The sequence below is a fragment of the Pelobates fuscus genome, chromosome 1, assembly GCF_036172605.1.
Source record: "Pelobates fuscus isolate aPelFus1 chromosome 1, aPelFus1.pri, whole genome shotgun sequence".
NCBI lineage: Eukaryota > Metazoa > Chordata > Amphibia > Anura > Pelobatidae > Pelobates > Pelobates fuscus.
The window spans coordinates 287,247,311-287,264,068 of NC_086317.1; positions in this window are offsets into that span (position 1 = coordinate 287,247,311).

Here is a 16,758-nt window from a genome sequence, read left to right on the forward strand (position 1 = left end):
CAACTGTCAAAGCACGCTGGAACAGGTCTACAGAGCACACGCTGAAGTAGGCCTGAAACACAGACGCTTGCAGACAACTAACTGCTCTTCTATTACAGTGAAAAAAAAATATTTATTTTAAATGTAAAGCTTAACCAATTGTTAAAACAGATATGAGTGGTGGCACTGGGCAAGTAGGCACAGTATCCAATGTGAACCTCACACAGAAGCTGGCAGGCAGGCAACTGCTCTTCTATTACAGTGGAAACTAAATTTTGGTTGTAAAAGCACGCTATAGAGACACAAGATATGAGTGGCAACTGTCAAAGCACGCTGGCAGGGTTGTGCAGGGCACACGCTGAAGGAAGGCCTGACAGAGCCGCTTGAAGGACACTGACTGTCTGCTATTAGCTTACACTGGAAACCTTTTTTCTTTGTAAAAGCAGGCTAAAGAGACACCAGATATGATTGGCAACTGTCAAAGCACGCTGGCACAGGTCTGCAGAGCACACGCTGAAGTAGGCCTGACACCCAGACGCTTGCAGACAACTAACTGATCTTCTATTACAGTGAAAAAAAATTATTTCTTTAAAATCTAAAACTTAAGCTATTGTTAAAACAGATATGAGTGGTGGCACTGACTGTGCAAATGGGCAAGGCATCCAACCTCACACAGAAGCTGGCAGGCAGGCAACTGCTCTTCTATTACAGTGAAAAAAAAATATTTATTTTAAATGTAAAGCTTAACCAATTGTCAAAACAGATATGAGTGGTGGCACTGGGCAAATAGGCACAGTATCCAATGTGAACCTCACACAGAAGCTGGCAGGCAACTGCTCTTCTATTACAGTGGAAACAAAATTTTGGTTGTAAAAGCACGCTATAGAGACACAAGATATGAGTGGCAACTGTCAAAGCACGCTGGCACAGGTCTGCAGAGCACACGCTGAAGTAGGCCTGAAACACAGACGCTTGCAGACAACTAACTGCTCTTCTATTACAGTGAAAAAAAATATTTATTTTAAATCTAAAGCTTAACCAATTGTTAAAACAGATATGAGTGGTGGCACTGGGCTAGTGGGCACAGTATCCAATGTGAACCTCACACAGAAGCTGGCAGGCAGGCAACTGCTCTTCTATTACAGTGGAAACAAAATTTTGGTTGTAAAAGCACGCTATAGAGACACAAGATATGAGTGGCAACTGTCAAAGCACGCTGGCAGGGTTGTGCAGGGCACACGCTGAAGGAAGGCCTGACAGAGCCGCTTGAAGGACACTGACTGTCTGCTATTAGCTTACACTGGAAACCTTTTTTCTTTGTAAAAGCACGCTAAAGAGACACCAGATATGATTGGCAACTGTCAAAGCACGCTGGCACAGGTCTGCAGAGCACACGCTGAAGTAGGCCTGAAACACAGACGCTTGCAGACAACTAACTGCTCTTCTATTACAGTGAAAAAAAATATTTATTTTAAATGTAAAGCTTAACCTATTGTTAAAACAGATATGAGTGGTGGCACTGGGCAAATAGGCACAGTATCCAATGTGAACCTCACACAGAAGCTGGCAGGCAGGCACCTGCAATTACATAAAGGGCTTTTTGGGGTGCTGTCCTTACAGCAGAGATCAGATGAGTCCTTCAGGATTGTAGTGGACACTGAATACCCTAGCCTAGCTATCAATTTCCCTATCTAATCAGCAGCAGCTAAACTTTCCCTCCTCTCACTAAGCATGCATCTTCCGAATGAATCGAAAATGGATGCTGGGAGGGAGGTTGGAGGGTGTGGAAGGGAGTGCTGCTGATTGGCTGGAATGTGTCTGCTGACCGAGAGGCACAGGGTCAAAGTTTGCCCAATGATGACGAATAGGGGGCGGATCGAACTGCGCATGTGTCCGCCCGCCGCGGCGAACGCGAACACGCTAATTTCGCCGGGAACTGTTCGCCGGCGGACAGTTCGGTACATCACTAATTGTAATATTAAATATAAATTCAATATACCGGTAATTATAATAACAACTAAACAGATGCTCACAGAATATCAATTTTATTATAGACACGGAGGCTCGTATATATGCAATCTCTTTCTTATTTATTCCCTCAGCAGCAAGAAATTTTTGAGAGAAATATGAAAAAACTTTAACTTTAACATTTAAATCTGCCTAGAAACAGTGTCAGCCAATACTGTCACAGTGTCCATATGGAAAAGGGGGCTGTCATCTGTCACTCCTCCTCTTTCATGCTGCTCCCTCAGAGTTAAGTATACAAAATGTTCTCACTGTATAGTATACTGATATAGATGTAATTTATTATAGTGTGTTATTCTGTTTTTTGCCGTTATACCTGATTATACCAATATGCAGTCCAGGACTTATAATACTGAAGGGTCTGGGTTACCAATTGTTGACCTATTTCAAAACCCCACTACTGATGATACAGCCTTAATGGCCTCTGAGGAATTCCAGAATATACTGAACAAGAAACATGGCTACACATCAACTGCTTAGAACTCTTGGCGGGGTCATTCGCCATCAGCAGCCTTACACCCACCAACATTACTTGCTGTGTCCTACTCAAAATGGACAATGTGTCAGCGGTGAGATACATAAACCACCTAGGGGGCACGTAATCAAAGATGTTGGCCCTCCTCGCCAAAGAATTTTGGCACTTCTGTCTCTACAACAAAATTTCCGTGATTGCGGAACACATCCCGCGGCTGGACAACTCCACAGCGGATTGGAACTCCAGATACCTCAGGGACTCGGGAGATTGGAAGCTGCACAGACAGATTTTCCTTCAGCTACAAGCACTGTGGGGTTAACTGGACATCGACCTATTTGCTTCTCGATTGAACACACAACTTCCGAGGTTCTACAGCTGGAGACCAGACCCGGCGGCACTAGCGACCGATGCATTCAAGTATGGCCACAGACAAGGCATTATGCATTCCCACCGTTCAACCTCATACCGCGGACTCTCATCCATCTCAGATGGTACAGAGGTACCTTGGTATTAGTTACCCCATTATGGCGGACACAGACGTGGTTCCCCAGACTGCTAGAGATGTCAATGAATTACCCACGACTGCTTCCGAACCTGCCGGATTTGCTGACCGACCTGGATGGGAACTCGCACGACTTAGTGGACAGAGGTCTATTACGCCTCATAGCTTGCCTCCTTTTAGGGAACCCTGGACCATCCCTGACATTCCACAGTCAACTCTCAGACTTTTGGCAGAGGCGTGGGCACCAGGCACTAGAAACGCTTACCAGTCAGCATGGAGAGAATGGTCTAGCTGGTGCCTGGCAAGGGAAGTGGATCCCATATCTGCCCCTCTGAATAAGGTATTACACTTCCTCACATCTATGTTTGAAGCAAGAAAAGCTTATCGTACGATCAATGTATACAGAATGGCTATAGCAGCAGGCCATCAGGGATTTACGGGAAATACGGCAGGAGACCACCCCTTAACCTGCCGACTCATGAAAGGGATTAGACTTTCGAGACCTCCAACGGCCAGATACTCAGCCTTCTGGGATGTCGACATAGTCCTCAATTTCTTGGATACGTGGCCGACAAATCAAGAGCTCTCACTTCAACAACTTTCCGCAAAATTACTCATCCTCCTGTGTTTAATTGCGTGTAAATGGGTATCCGATGTCAGTGCCCTAGATTGGAACGCCATCTCCTTCAATCGGGCGGAGTGGCTTTCAACATTTCACGAAGAACCAAGACTTCAACTAAACGAGTATTCTATCCAGCTTTTCCTAGCAAACCTAATCTGTGCCCAGTACTAGGTCTGAAGGCATATCTGGACTACACGGCCCTCGTTCGGTCTCCACAGGAAGGAGCATTATTTATTTCCCTTTGGAAACCACACCTCCCAGTCTCATCTCCCACTTTGGCATGCTGGGCAAGATGGATGCTTGCTACGGCAGGAATTAATGTATCAAATTTTTCACCTCATTCAGTACGAGGGGCGATGGCCTCCAAAGCTTCAACGATAGGTTGTCGTTTAGAGGATATCCTAAAAGCGGCCGACTGGTCTAATGAGTCTACGTTTAGGGATTTTTATTGTCGCCCTAATGAACATTTTTCTTCAAGGATTATGGATCAGCTTTAAACTTGCATATATACGAGCCTCCGTGTCTATAATAAAATTCCAAGATTTTACTATTTACATGACGTGTCTTTAATAAAATCATGACTTTACGTCATGTAAATAGTAAAATCTTGGAATTTACTACAATAATTACACAATACAAAAGTACAACATATTACTTTCAAAAGGCTATAACAGTGGCTAAATGTTAAAATGGAATCACATGGTACAATTCAAAACATGAACAAACTTACATAGGCCCCAGTCTCTGTGGCTGGGGCTAAACAGTCAGCTGCTAGATTCTTAGACAGTCAAGGGCAGAGCAAAAAAGAGTCAGAATACCTCATACATCTGGTTTTTATTCCCAGTGTATTCCTAAATTGGCTGGCCTGTGACGTCACTGCCAGAAGCACATGGCTTAAGGATTCCTACACACTGCCCCTAGTGATGCCTCTGAAGCAGTGATGGCGAACCTTTTTGAGCCCGAGTGCCCAAACAGCAATACATGCCAACTTTTTTTCCCTTAAAAGTGCCAACACGGCAATTAAACCTGAATACTGAGGTTTAAGTTTAGAAAAAACAACTTGTACAGTTGTCCGAACTAATTAACAACTTTTGTTTTAAAAGAACTGCTGAATACATACACACAGTCTGCTGAATACACACAGACTGCTGAATACACACACACACACACACACACACTGCTGAATACACACACTGCATTGAGGGGTGCAGTGTATGTGTTTGTGTGTGGGGTGCTGTGTGTGTGTGTGTGGGGTGGTGTGTGTCTGAGGGTTGCTGTGTGTGTGTGTGTGTGTGTGAGGGGTGCTGTGCGTGGGAGTAGGGGTGCTGGGCGGGGGTAAGTGTGCTGTGCTGTGGGGGTAGGGGTGCTGTGTGTGTGTGTTGTGGGGGTAGGGGTGCTGTGTGTGTTGTGGGGGAGGGGTGCTGTGTGTGTTGGGGAGGGGTGCTGTGTGTGTTTTGTGGGGGAGGGGTGCTGTGTGTGTTGGGGATGGGTGCTGTGTGAGGGTTAGGGGTACTGTGTGGGGGGTTGGGGTGCTGTGAGTGGGGGTAGGGGTGCTGGGTGTGGGGGGTACTGTGTGTGGGAGGGTTAGGGGTACAGTGTGGGGGTAGGGGTACTGTGTGTGGGAGGATTAGGGATACTGTGTTGGGGGTAGGGGTGCTTTGTGGGGGGTAGGGATGCTTTGTGGGGGGTAGGGATACTGTGTGTGGGGTAGGGATACTGTGTGTGGGGGTAGGAGTACTGTGAGGGGGTAGGGGTACTTTGTGGGGGTAGGGGGTGCTGTGTGAGGGTTAGGGGTGCTGTGTGAGGGTTAGGGGTGCTGTGTGGGGGTAGAGGTGGTGTGTGGGGGGTAGGGGTGCTGTGTGGGGGGGGGGTGCTGTGTGGGAGGTAGGGGTGCTGTGTGGGGGGTAGGGGTGCTGTGTGGGGGGTAGGGGTGCTTTGTGGGGGGTAGGGGTGCAGTGTGGGGGGGTAAAGGTATTTTTAAAAAAGTATGCTACATCAGTATCCCCCCCTCCCTCCTTCTTACCTTTAATGAAGGAGGGGGAGGGACAGCCATCCCTGTTGGTCCGGTGGTGGTAAGTTCTGTTTGGAGCAGCTCCCCTGTTCTCCCGCGCAATGCTGTGTGGAGCGTTGCCATGGTAACGTGCGGCAACGCTCCACACAGCTTGCTTGGCGGAGGACAAGGGAGCCGCTTCACAGATACCTCCCTCTGCCTCCCGACACGGAAGCAGAGTAGGCGCCTGCCGTTTCGGGCAGGCAGGTGCCTACTCTGCATTGATGGCGAACCTATGGCCGTGTGCCGACAGAGAAGGCACGACGTGCCACCTGTGGCACGCGTGCCATAGGTTCGCCATCACTGCTCTAAAGCATTTACCTCATTATGCTTTAATTTATGACATATATCATTATAATACCATTACAAATGGTACAAATAATAGCTATATGACATAAACATAAAAATCATCATGGTGCAGTATATCAAATGATATAATAAATTAACATGGTTATTGGGAAAATGGAAAATTTTAAGAGTTCAGCCGATGACTGGAAAGGAGGCAGAGAGTCCCCACCACTGAGGGAGCCCGGTGATAGAGAAAAGGTATGTGTTTTACCCCTTCCTCACCCCTAGAGCCCAGCAGGGGGGGGAGCCTGAGGGTGGGGGGGAGCTAGAGACGCTATAGTGCCAGGAAAATGAGTATGTTTTCCTGGCACTATAGTGGTCCTTTAACCTTGCCTAATCTCCCGCTGCCTTTTTACTGTAGAGCGCAGCACAGGTAATAATGACATAAAAAAATAAACATATTAGAGCAAATTGAATTTTTCTTTTGCATCTCCTTCCAATAAACAATTGTATGGGAATTATCTATATCAAAGTCATAAAGCAGAGACCTTTGGGCTGGAAAGTGATCAACAGGAATAGCATTCTCTGATTCCTGGCTTATAAATTTTTGTCGTTTTATTACAATGTTCTTTTCTGAGTTCTACATCTGTGATCTGAAATAATTATAATAATAAAAGAAAAAGAAATAAATTTAACCACTCAGGTCTGAAAGGCCACGTGTGTTGATTAGTCAGTGCAGATAGTATCAGGCAATCCTGGGTGTGTACCCTTTAGATAATTATATACAAGCAAGTATTTCAAAGTTAATCTCTTGGTAAGATAACCTGTCTGGCATTAAAAAGGAATAGGAAACATAAGGGATATAGCCAAAATTAGGGAAGGTATAGGTAAGAATAGAGAGATAAAGTGTAATTATCCTATCACTCTAAATCAGCCACCCAAGTAGCATAGCAGGCTGAATTACTCAAAGGAGATGGCATCCTACAGATCTAATGCATAAATATTGGAAGTCCATCTCCATTCGTGCAGTATCATGGAGCAATGGTAGCTAGATTGTTGATCCTAATAACCTGGCAGCAAATTGCAGAAATGCTTATAACCAGGACAGCTGAACCCTAAATCAAAAATACCTTGGTTGTCTTACATAGCTGATGCAACAAAAGTCCTAGGCTATCCCTACACCCACTCCCAAATATCACTGAATTCTTATAGGAGGCATAAAACATGTTCTAAATCAAACTGCAGAAAATGTGAGTGCCCTAAATCATATAAAAGAAAATTTCATCTCATGTTTTGGTGCTACATATCCTCCTCTTCAGGGAAAATTGCCAATTGAATAGGCCGATGTCACAGATCCTCTTCAAGCCCACTAAGCCAATACAAGAAAAGTGCCACTGCCACCGACATCATTACTTAGACCAATCATTTCTAGGTTTCCACCTCCTGATGTACTAGGCTCATCCTCCAGGAATGGAACATTCTATCATTCTAGCAAATTACCTTATGAGCTCTGGCTTATGTTTGTTACACCGAGTCATAGATAGTACTCATTCATATACCAATTGAGGAGCGCAAGGGCAGTAGACAAAGTCACTGTCTTTACAGCTCGAACATCAAAATCCAGCTTTGTTTCCCCTATGTAATCAATCCTCCAGCAGAATTAATGAACAACTTTAAAATAATTCATTCTGATTAATATATATATTACAAAAGAAAGTTGATCTAAAGGAATACACTTCAATTTGTGTCTTATTTGAGTAGTTTAGCCTGCTATGCTATTTGGGAGGCTGGCTGAGAGCTATAAGTTCCCTTATTTTGGCAATGTATCCCTCATGGTCCCTGCACAGATAGCAGCTGCTTTGATACTTACATTAACTCTATCGGTAAATGCATATCCCTTCCTCTCCATAAAACTGTTACTAAATGCTCTTTTACCTAAATAGTGTGAAAATTAGCTTTAGAAGTTACTATTTATAATCTTTACTTTGATCAGATTTTCTGCTCCTCCTCTGATTGCATGTAATTCCCCCCTTTGCTTTTTCCCTGCTTCCTGTATTTCAGCTGGACTGTACACCAATGGCCATGCTCCAATTATCCTCTGTGAGAATCAATAATGACATATGGACACGCCAGAGATTTGTAATGCCATTTGCATCACTTAACAGATACCCACAAAGTCTGCCCAAGAAGTACTCTACCTACGTTACACTACAAATACCATTTATATATATTGATGTACGTGTGTATGGAAATCTGATAATGGTACTGAGCATGTACACAGCCAAAGGTCTTATTGTAACGGAATGCAGTATATTAGTCCACGATATCCGTTGGTATTCTCAGGAAATCCACAGTCAGAGTAGAAAGCACGGCAATATCCCCAATCCTCCCAATAACCGGACGAAACACAGTTTGGGAGTCAACTAACTTGCTTTATTCACAGACTTCCATATTTATGCAGTTCCCCTTGCAAGGGGTTTCCTTACAGCTGTTACAGGGGATTCTCCCATCAGGCATTGTAATTATCCCAACAGGCATTGCTACACGAGAGGGATACTCCCACTAAAATGGACGATTAAGTGGATTATCCCCTCGTGGAGCAAAACCGGCAATTTATACAGAAATCCATATTTTATACCTTTTTACTCGCTTTTAGACGAATGACCGTTCGGTAGATAGCTGGGGTCGGCGGGCACATTTAGTGAGAATACCGCTCTGATCCCAGCTAAACTAACCGAACGCCGCACAAAATACATTAAAACATTGAGTTCGGTTTAAAAGTACCGAACATCTATGGGGAACAGAATGTGCCGAACGCGGAACTCCCGAACGCTCTGGAAGTCCAGCGGTGTTCGGATCATTGAGTAGCCGTTTTCAGTTCCAGGCTCTCGACGACCGAACACCGCTGCAGAGACAAAGGATCCAAGATGGCCGACCGCCGCATGGTCGGTAGCTGAACGACGGCCACCTAGGAGAGCCCTTAATTACCGATTGCAACAATGTTGCAATCGGTTAATTGGTGCCACACGACTGGTGAGTGGGTGGTCTACCTGGGGAGCCCTCATTCGTATGGCGAACGGCCTGGATAGCCGGGTTTCGTCAAACGAGAGGGATTTGTATGCTGGCAGCGTACGGCTGCCAGCATGCGAACGGCCACAATACGGTACATACACAGGTTAAAATACACAGTACATATTCAGCCTACAGACAACCTTTAATAACTGCAGTCCAGAAGTGGCTAGGTTTGCCACAATGCTCCCCCAGAACCAAGCCGGCATACACAGTCTGATCCCAACGGATCGGCTTGGGGATGTCCGGGAGAGTACTCACAGATCACTTCTCGAGTTCAGTCTGTCTGGATAACCCGTCGGCGTTACCGTTTTGCTTTCCTGGGCGGTAATGGATGGTAAAGTCAAAGGGCTGCAGCGCCAAACTCCAGCGCAGCAGCCTGGCATTGTCCCCAGACACACGGTTCAGCCACACCAACGGGTTGTGATCTGTGAGTAGTGAAAAAGGTTGTCCATACAAATACGGCTGTAACTTTTTAAGGGCCCACACCACGGCCAGGCATTCTTTCTCAATGGCGGCGTAGCTCACTTCACGGGGCAATAACTTTCGGCTTAAGTAGGCTACGGGATGCTCTCCGCCATCGGCTCCCACTTGGCTCAGCACTGCCCCCAATCCAAACATTGAAGCGTCTGTGTGGACAAGAAATCTTTTAGTTGGATCAGGAGCAGTTAACACAGGAGCATTAGTCAGAGCTGTCTTGAGTTGTTGGAATGCCTGCTCACACTCTGGGGCCCAGACAACCAGTCGGGGAAGATTCTTTTTGGTCAGGTCTGTCAGAGGTTTGGCCAGGGTGCTGTAGTCGGGGACAAATTTTCTATAATACCCGGCAGTCCCTAGGAAAGCGAGCACTTGAGTCTTAGTCCTTGGGGTAGGCCACTTAGCTACGGCCTCAATTTTGGCTGGCTCGGGTCTCTGCTGCCCACACCCTACTCGGTGGCCCAGATACTGCACCTCGGCCATACCTATGTGGCACTTACTAGGTTTTAAGGTTAACCCAGCTTCCCCAATACGGTCTAAGATCGCCCCTATATGGCGTAGGTGGTCTTCCCAGGTCTGGCTAAAGATGGCTATGTCATCTAGATAGGCACAGGCATACTCCTGGAAGCCGTCCAGTAGCCGATCTACCATCCGCTGAAAAGTAGCCGGGGCGTTTTTCATTCCGAAGGGCATGACCTTGAACTGGTACAGGCCAAACGGAGTGACAAACGCCGACTTGGGGATGGCGTCATCGGCTAGAGGAATTTGCCAGTATCCCTTACACAAGTCAATGGTAGTGAGATACTGGCCCCGGGCCATCTTATCTAACAGCTCGTCTATCCGGGGCATCGGGTAGGCATCAGACACCGTTTTGTCATTTAGCCTCCGGTAGTCGACGCAGAATCGGGTGGTGCCATCCTTCGTAGGCACCAAGACTACCGGCGATGCCCAGGGGCTATCGGAGGGTTCGATAACCCCTAGCTGTAACATTTCATCTAGTTCGGCTTTCATATGGGTACGGACTGATTCCGGAACCCTATATGGAGCCTGTCGCATAGGTAGCTGTCCCGGGGTTTCAACACGGTGGGTGGCTAGCGGAGTGTACCCAGGTAAATTGGAGAAGGTAGCCCCTTTGGCTACAATCAGCGCTTGTACCTGGGCACGCTCCTGAGAACTTAGCCGCTCCCCCAGCTGAACTCCCCGGGAGGGCTCTATCGGTTCTTCTGGTTCTAGTAGGTCAGGTAAGGGTAGGTTCTCCTGATCTTCTAAGGAGGAGGCACAGATTGCCGTCACATCCTCTATCCTCTCATGGTAGGGTTTGAGCATGTTCACGTGGAGCATGCGTCTCTTCCCTACCCCTGAGCAGGGGCCAATCACATAGGTAGTGTCGCATCGCTGCTCCACTACCTGGTATGGGCCTTGCCAGATGGCCTGCAGCTTATCTGTGCGGACGGATTTTAAAATTAAAACCTTCTGTCCCACCTGAAAGCTGCGGTCTCGGGCTCCTCTATCGTACCAGCGTCGCTGGTGTTGCTGGGCTGCCTGGAGGTTGGTGCGTACAGCCTGAGTTAGCGCCTCCAGACGGTCTCTGAACTCCAGTACGTATGATACGATAGGGGTTTCGTTAGTAGTACTCTCTCCCTCCCAGTGTTCCCTAATCAAGTTCAAGGGCCCCCGCACCCTCCTCCCAAATAGCAACTCAAACGGGGAGAATCCTGTCGACTCCTGGGGAACCTCTCTATACGCAAAGAGCAGGTGAGGTAGGAACCTCTCCCAGTCTTTGTGGGTCTCCCCGAACGTCCGAAGCATCTGCTTCAGCGTCCCGTTGAACCTCTCACATAGTCCATTGGACTGGGGGTGGTATGCGGAATTGACTATTGGCTTAATGCCACATACCTTCCACATATGTTGGGTGACTTCGGCCGTGAATTGGGTGCCTCGGTCCGATATTATCTCTTGGGGAAACCCTACCCTAGAGAACACTTTCATTAAAGCTTCAGCTACGGTCTCAGCATGGATATTAGTGAGGGCCACAGCTTCGGGGTACCTGGTGGCGTAGTCCACTACAGTTAAAATGTACCTTTTGCCAGAGGGACTGGGTTTTGGTAGGGGTCCTACTATATCCACTGCTACCCTGCTGAAGGGTTCTGCGATAATAGGTAGGGGACATAGCTTGGCCTTGTGGCGATCCCCTCGTTTACCTACTCGTTGGCAGACGTCGCAGGATGTGCAATACTGTCGCACATCCTGAGAGATTCCGGGCCAGAAAAAGGCATGCGTTAAGCGGTATCGGGTACGGGTCATCCCTAGGTGTCCTGACAAGGGGATATCATGAGCGATTCTAAGCAGCTCCTGCCTATATTTATGTGGTACCACTAACTGTTTGTTAGTCAGGGTGACCGACCCCCCCACATCTTTTGCCGTGACACGGTATAGTAACTCTTTCTCCCACGTGTACCGCTCCTCCTCTAGCCCTGCTTGGTCCGCTTGTGCCCGGTCCCTATATACTTGGAGGGTGGGGTCTGTCTGGACTTCGGTCGCAAAGGTAGTCGGGGTATCCCAGGACAGGGAAGTCGGTTGGGGGTCATGGTCTCTTACCTGAGCCTCAGAGTGTATCGGTGTAGCCGTGGTGCGAGCCTGCTGCCGGGTGGTTACGGGGTGAGCCTCCTGGTATGGAGCCTGGGGGATAAAAGCGGAAGTCATCTGGCCCAAGTCATTCCCCAGCACAACATCTGCGGGTAAATTTTGCATAAGCCCCACTTCCACAGTTCCCTCTCCCACACCCCAATCCAAATGTACCTTGGCAGTGGGTAGCCGGTATACTGCTCCCCCGGCCACCCGTACTGCCACTGAGCCGCCAGTGTGGGTTGCGCCTGGTACCAAATGTGGTGCAACCAAAGTTAGAGTGGCTCCCGAATCCCGGAGCCCTTGTACCTCCTTCCCCTCCAGGGTCACTAGCTGCCGGTGATGTTGTCGGTTGTCGGTGGCTCGGACCGACATTACTTCGTGGAGCACCCCTAGAGGCTCTTCAATTTGAGCGCTCAGCATTTCCTGGGGGGCTGGTGCTACCTGGTAGTGATGTGCAGCAGCCCTGGGTGTTAAATTTTGTCGCACCTGGTTCCAAGCTTGTCGGCTCCGGTTTTGGGTGCACTCCCGAGAAATGTGTCCCCACTGCTTGCAGGTGTGGCACTGAATGTTAGCCCGGCCGTTGTATCGGGAGGGGGGTGGTGGAGTATTCAGTGCGGGCCTGTGCAGGGGTACTGTGGGGCCGGTAGGAGTAAAAGTATTGGGTGGCCCGGTAATCCGAGGGAGAGTCTTATTTTGGGGTCCGTGATGCCTCCTGGCATCAAAATGCTGATCCGCCAATCTAGCGGCTTCGGGTAGGGTGAGTGGTTTACGGTCTCTCACCCATTCTTGTGCTTCTGGGGACAAACCATTAAAGAACTGTTCCAGCAGCATTAACTGTCGCAACTCTTCCATGTTAGTAGCGTTGCTGGCCTGTATCCAGCCTTGCGATGCTTGATCCAGCCTGTGCGCCCACTCTGCATGAGAATCTTTCTCAGGTTTGCGCAAGCCCCTGAACTTGCGCCGGTATGCCTCTGGGGTAATGGCATACCTCTCCAAGATCGCCCTCTTTACTTTAGGGTAATCTTTGCTGTCCTCTCGGGGCACAGCACGGTAGGCTTCAGCTGCCCTACCCGATAATTTGCCTGCCAGCAGCGGCACCCATACTGCGGGTTCCAAGTCATGCAAATCGCACAGCCGCTCAAAATCCTGTAAATACCCATCAATTTCGTCCTTTTCTTCACAAAATGCTTTAAATGCGTGATGTGGGACTTTGGGTTTTACCTGTCCGTATGTGGAGGCAGTAACAGACTCTGCCCTAGGCGGTGTCTCTGGGGTGCGGGTCGCCATCAGATAATCATGCACATCTGATATCAGCACGGTCAATATTTCCAAAGGTACTGGTTGTGGCAGAAACGCCAACCTGGTTCGTAGCTCTTTCTGGTATGGGGTCTCTTCCATGGCTGGTGGAGGTGTAGCGCTGCGGGCTCTGTCTCCCTCCATCAGTTCAGCGATCAGCACAGCCTTAGATTTGTTGCTGGCTATCTTACCCCTGGCTTCCAGTAGCTCTTTTAAAGTCTGTCGTTTCAGTATGGTATAATCAATCTCCATACGAATTGCCCTTGCTTTCCTTGTTCGGTAGTTCCAGTTACACGAACGCTGCTTTTCGGCTGTAAGGTTCGGATCCCGTCGCTTGCCACCAATTGTAACGGAATGCAGTATATTAGTCCATGATATCCGTTGGTATTCTCAGGAAATCCACAGTCAGAGTAGAAAGCACGGCAATATCCCCAATCCTCCCAATAACCGGACGAAACACAGTTTGGGAGTCAACTAACTTGCTTTATTCACAGACTTCCATATTTATGCAGTTCCCCTTGCAAGGGGTTTCCTTACAGCTGTTACAGGGGATTCTCCCATCAGGCATTGTAATTATCCCAACAGGCATTGCTACACGAGAGGGATACTCCCACTAAAATGGACGATTAAGTGGATTATCCCCTCGTGGAGCAAAACCGGTAATTTATACAGAAATCCATATTTTATAAATTTTTACTCGCTTTTAGATGAATGACCGTTCGGTAGATAGCTGGGGTCGGCGGGCACATTTAGTGAGAATACCGCTCTGATCCCAGCTAAACTAACCGAACGCCGCACAAAATACATTAAAACATTGAGTTCGGTTTAAAAGTACCGAACATCTATGGGGAACAGAATGTGCCGAACGCGGAACTCCCGAACGCTCTGGAAGTCCAGCGGTGTTCGGATCATTGAGTAGCCGTTTTCAGTTCCAGGCTCTCGACGACCGAACACCGCTGCAGAGACAAAGGATCCAAGATGGCCGACCGCCGCATGGTCGGTAGCCGAACGACGGCCACCTAGGAGAGCCCTTAACATAGAAACATAGAAACATAGAATGTGACGGCAGATAAGAACCATTCGGCCCATCTAGTCTGCCCAGTTTTCTAAATACTTTCATTAGTCCCTGGCCTTATCTTATAGTTAGGATAGCCTTATGCCTATCCCACGCATGCTTAAACTCCTTTACTGTGTTAACCTCTACCACTTCAGCTGGAAGGCTATTCCATGCATCCACTACCCTCTCAGTAAAGTAATACTTCCTGATATTATTTTTAAACCTTTGTCCCTCTAATTTAAGACTATGTCCTCTTGTTGTGGTAGTTTTTCTTCTTTTAAATATAGTCTCCTCCTTTACTGTGTTGATTCCCTTTATGTATTTAAATGTTTCTATCATATCCCCCCTGTCTCGTCTTTCCTCCATGCTATACATGTTAAGATCCTTTAACCTTTCCTGGTAAGTTTTATCCTGCAATCCATGAACCAGTTTAGTAGCCCTTCTTTGAACTCTCTCTAAGGTATCAATATCCTTCTGAAGATAGGGTCTCCAGTACTGTGTACAGTACTCCAAGTGAGGTCTCACCAGTGTTCTGTACAATGGCATGAGCACTTCCCTCTTAATTACCGATTTGCAACAATGTTGCAATCGGTTAATTGGTGCCACACGACTGGTGAGTGGGTGGTCTACCTGGGGAGCCCTCATTCGTATGGCGAACGGCCTGGATAGCCGGGTTTCGTCAAACGAGAGGGATTTGTATGCTGGCAGCGTACGGCTGCCAGCATGCGAACGGCCACAATACGGTACATACACAGGTTAAAATACACAGTACATATTCAGCCTACAGACAACCTTTAATTACTGCAGTCCAGAAGTGGCTAGGTTTGCCACACTTATCAACTGTCCTGTACGCCCGTCAGGTTTGGTAATACCCGCCGCGGCACTGGCCTAACAAGCCGCTAATAAAAAATAACTATTCTGGCTCTCAATAAAGATTATTTAAAACAAAAAATATATGTATGCCTCCAGTCCCTCATAATCAATCTACCTACCCACTGTTAACCTCTTCCCCTTCAGCCCCTGTCAACCAACCCCACTACCCACTGTTAACCCCTTCCCTGCCAGTCCCTGTTATCCACCATCCCACTGATAATCTCTTCCCTGTCAATCCATGTTAGCCACCATCCTGCTGAAATCAGCAAAACATTTAACAGCACTGCAGGAAAACTACACAGAATTGAAAGAAAAGAAGGTAACCACATATATTTTAGCTTATTAGCTTTAGTTTACACTTAACTAGCTGCCTGGAGTATACCTTAAGTTAGTATTTATTTTGACATGTAATTATTAAACCCCAATGAACATTGACTTTTCTACACTCTTACAGCTATCTGTTACATAGTCTCCACTACTTTTAGTTTATTTCTTGTTTTATTCCTATTGTATATTATCTGGCAGCTCCAGAGATTCAGACTGTGTAGTGCTTTTCATTATTGGACAGGTGATCCTACCTAGGGATCACCTTAAATATAATACTAATCACTTATAATATGTGGAGATCTCTAATGGTTCAGCTATATGGTGTGTTTTAATAAAATGCATTAAATAATGATGAGATCTAAAAATGATTTAGGAATGCTTACTACATGTATAATCTATTAATGGATATAGTGAGCATCACCCAACTCGTTTTTAGATCCAATCATTACCAAATGCAATTGAGCAGCCTCAGGAAAGATGAAAAGTAAGTGACCCTGCTAAGAATACAACCTGTAATCCTGGGGTTTGAATAGATAATGGCATTTCTCATAACAAACATTTAGAAAAATAACTGAGATGAAATATTAATAAGAAATCCACTGTAATTCTGCATACCTTAGTATATTTCTAGGAGCTCTGAGATAGTGTTCATCAGTTTTTTTAAATATGTATTTATTTTATGTGGTAAAAAATGCATCATTGCTTCACTTAATGCTTCCAGTTTTACATGTTAAACATAAGATCAACATTCAGTTCCATAATCTGCCTAATGTGATATTTCATAGCTCTTAAATACTGTACCGTTGGCATTTTGCCAGAGAGTTAATGTGAATCCTTGTGGGTAGACTCAATTTAACTATGAAATGTCAATACAAATGACATCCCCATGGGTAATAAAGTGCATCTAATATGAGTTATTAAAGACTTGGAATATTTCAGTAAAGGATTGAACTTTCTCAGCTGCCTAAAATTAAATGTGTGAAGGCTTGATCAAACCAAAAACCTTCGTTCTCCTTCATCATACACCCCCTCTTTTCCTAGCTCTTTTTTCCTGGATTTTCATTTTTAAGATGCAGTGGATACTGCCGCA